Here is a 3,935-nt window from a genome sequence, read left to right as displayed (position 1 = left end):
TAAACCAACGGAGCCACAAAACAACCTGGCGATATAAGCTATTTCACTCCTCACAGCATACACACAGCCACCTTTTGGACGCAGAAAGAGCCCCGATCAACTTGTGACCGCAGTTTCTTTTCACCGTGACTGTACTGTGGTGGCTATTAACACTAAGCTAACAATAAGCAGCCGTTCGAAACATTTTCCCAACTAAATATAAGCAATTTATGTTAGTTTCTGCAAGATAAGATAATGTTATAAGCCACTTTAAATGTGTGCAACAAAAGCCTAAAGTACTGAAGTACAACTGGACAACACCAAAATCAATGAAAATAGCCCCAGTCATTTTCCATCATTCAAGCTATTTTTTGTCTTCAATATAATACATTCAAATGATAGAGCACTTTTCAGGTGACCCAAGGACGTTTGTGTATATAATTATATATATACATATATGTGTATATGTGTATATACATACATATATGTATATGTATATATGTGTATACTATATACATACACACACACACACACGGGCACGCACACACACACACAGGTTACTACCAAGAAAGCCCATACATGATGAGGGCTAGTTCAAGATGACAAAAAAACTGCAAATGTTTAACAAAACAGGATATAAAATATGTATTTGTAAAAAAAAAGTTTAAAAATGTAAAAATCAGTTACTTAAAACATACAATATATGACTAGATATATGAACACCAAAATATTACATCCAAATGTGATTTCTGAGAAATCCATCAAAATGACATGGGTAGTAGTATGGCTTTGTTCCCCAGAATAGGCCTCATGACAAAGGGTAATCAGGATGCATCAGTCCAAGCCTGTTCCAATCATCTCATCAGCAAACGATTCAGAAAAAAACATATAAAAGGCTATGCAGATATGGCACATGTGTTGGGAGTAAGGAGAATAGTAAAACAAAAACCAAGAAAACATGGAGAATATGATGTTTAAAGAAATAATGGACTATGAAGTTCATTGCACTTTTCCGGAGGGCCTGACTAAGCATCAGAGGTACACAATCAAGAGAAGAGCATCGACATATGTACTGAAGGGTAAGTATTGAATGGATCTACCATCAGCTACAATAAGTACATTTGTTGTGTTGTATTAAGACTAAATTGTTTGATGATTTTTTTGTCCAGATGGCTGTCTTTATTATATATGTCGACGGAAACAAGACAGTAAATAGCATTTGGCTAAAGTGGTCACGTCGGCTAAAGAAGCAGGTTTGATTTTCCATGAACTGCACTGTAGTCTGCTGGGCTCCCACTGTGGAGTGGAGAAAACCCACCACGCCATAATCAGTAGGTATTACTGGCCTGGGATGGAGGCTGACATCCGCAAATGGGTAAGTAAATGGGGTCACCCAAATTTGCAAGTGAGTTTTTTGCATTAAGGCCTACTTTGTAAAAACAATCTTTCAAGTTGAAGCAATAATACATTGGATTGAATTAAACACTCAGTTTCTTTTTCAAACCAAAGGCGTATAATTGACATTTGAACATTTTTTGGCTTTAGGTTGCCCAGTGTCCAGACTGCCAGGCCAAGCGGGCCAGTCTAAAAGAAAAAGTGCAGTACAATCCAATACAAGTGAGGTTACTTGTGCAACTGACCCTCACACGCAGCAAAATGTGCTTACCCACTAACTACTTCTTGTATAGATGTCTACTTATCCTATGCCGTTTTCAGGTTTCAGAGCCACTGGAACTTGTGGGGATGGACCTCATGAGGTTGACACTTACAGAGGATGGTAATCAATACATTTGTGTAATGGTTGATTATTTCACAAAGTGGGCAGAAGCCTACCCTCTGAAGAGTAAGGCTGCAGTGGAGGTAACCAAGTGTATTCTTGATTTTGTATACAAATTTGGTGCACCTCAGAGACTGCTTACAGATCAGGGCACAGAGTTCAAAAACCAGGTAAAAATATGAGAGACATTTATATCTCACTCAGGTATACAGCAGATAATGAATTATTTTGAAAATTGATTTTAAGCTGAATCGCAACCTGTGTGAATCACTGGGAATTCAGAGGAGCTTCTGTGCCCCATATCACCCTCAAACTAACGGATTGGTGGAGAAACTAAATGGCACCATTCAGAGGTAAGATGCACATTGTTTTATTGGTAGGTAATTGGTGAGACAAAATGGCTGCTTTTTTGTTGACCAATGTGCACCATTGTCAGATCCCTGAACAAGATGGCCCACAAGCGTCCAAAAACGTGGGACACCTTCTTGCAGGCCACGATGTTTGACCTGAGGTCAAAAAAACACCTCACAACAAACTACAGTCCATACTACCTGATGTTTGGAAGGGAGGCCAGGTACCCTTCAGAGGTGGCACAGGAGTATGAGGTAAGTGTGTATAAGTTTTTGTTTCATATTTATGAAGTCAAGGGATTACGGACATAACTTTGATAAATGGCTTGGAATATAACACCACATGGCATTTTCATAATTTAGGTGACAACAGACAAAGTGGAGAACCTGGGCCAGATGGAGGAGGTGTTTCATGGCCTTCAAGACCAGCCTGACACGTTTAAACGTGTCCAACATAACATGCTTAAAAGCCACAAAAAAATCTCGAAACGGAAATTGGCCCAGGGCAAAGACGACAATTCCCAGATTGGTGATATTGTGTTAAAACAGAACATCAGGGAACAACAGAGGAAGGGAGGCAAAATGGCTCCAGATATGCTGGGGCCATTCACAGTGACGGAGATTCAGGGCAAACATGTGAGTTTGGACAGCAAAACTGGCAAACTCATGGCAAGCATTGACCAGCTGGCTCATTACATCGAGCCAGAGGAGAGAATCCCGTCAAAGCTCCGTAAAGGGAGCGGCTCTCCTCTGGCTTGCCCTGCCAGCCCCCGTCAGCCCTCGCCAGTCCCCGAATGCCTGTGACCGGTGCCCTTCAAGCAGCCGGGTCACCAGAGGGTCGACCTATCCACAATGGTACTTTCTGTTCAGTAATCTCACATGGTATAATAACACTATATATGCTTTGAAATTACTGTATTGTTTTATATTTCCAGCACTCGAGCATATATGGAGGTGCAAGGGCGAGCTTCTGTGGGCCAAGGTGGGGCCTTATCAGCTATATACGGCAGACCTCAAAAGCCTGGCACCTGGGAGGAAATTGGTGTGTGAGATGAGTTTGTGAGTTTTTTCAGATTTTCCCTCCTTGATATGCAAGTTAATTATTTAAATATGATTTGTGCAGATCATAAATGGATACCTCACACTTTTGCTGAAAAACAAGCCATCAAAAATGAGGCTGATGGATTCATATGAGATGACGGCCATATGGAATCAAACTTCAAGGGGGATGAGAATGGTGAGAATAATGGTTGTTTTTTAAAGGTGTTCACTACAATTGCACATCTTGAATCTTAAATTCTCACTTCCAGTTGGATGTGTTGGAGTGGCATGTCCTAATCGGGGCTGTCTGCAAGGATCATCATTGGACGTTAGTCGTAAGTTCAGTTTGATGAGTGCCATTTAAATAGATAGACACAAGTCAATTCGAGTGCATTGAGGTATCCTATCTGTAAAAGGCAATGTATCCAAACGAGAGGCGGTGCGTCTTTGTAGATCCATTCGGAGCCACAGAAAATCAAATAAAACAGTGCAGGGATTCAACAAGGTCAGTAAATCAGGATTTATTGTGCATTTAAAGTACGTTAAATGGATTCTGTTGTGCAAGTTTCAAACATAACAGTTATCTTCCCTTTTTGCTTTAGGGCCTTCATGCGGAAAAAAAATCTTAACTTCTCACGTTGGACCTGCCACACAGTTCCACATCCCCGCCAGCAGGATTCAACATCATGTGGAGTAATAATTTGCAAAGTAAGATTATGTACCCTAATGAAGTATTTAAATGTGTGAACTGAGTTGCACTGACGGTAACATGTGCTTTAAGATAGCAG

The sequence above is a fragment of the Sparus aurata genome, chromosome 21 (genome assembly GCF_900880675.1).
Source record: "Sparus aurata chromosome 21, fSpaAur1.1, whole genome shotgun sequence".
Lineage (NCBI taxonomy): Eukaryota > Metazoa > Chordata > Actinopteri > Spariformes > Sparidae > Sparus > Sparus aurata.
Note: the sequence above shows the minus strand (reverse complement) of the source record.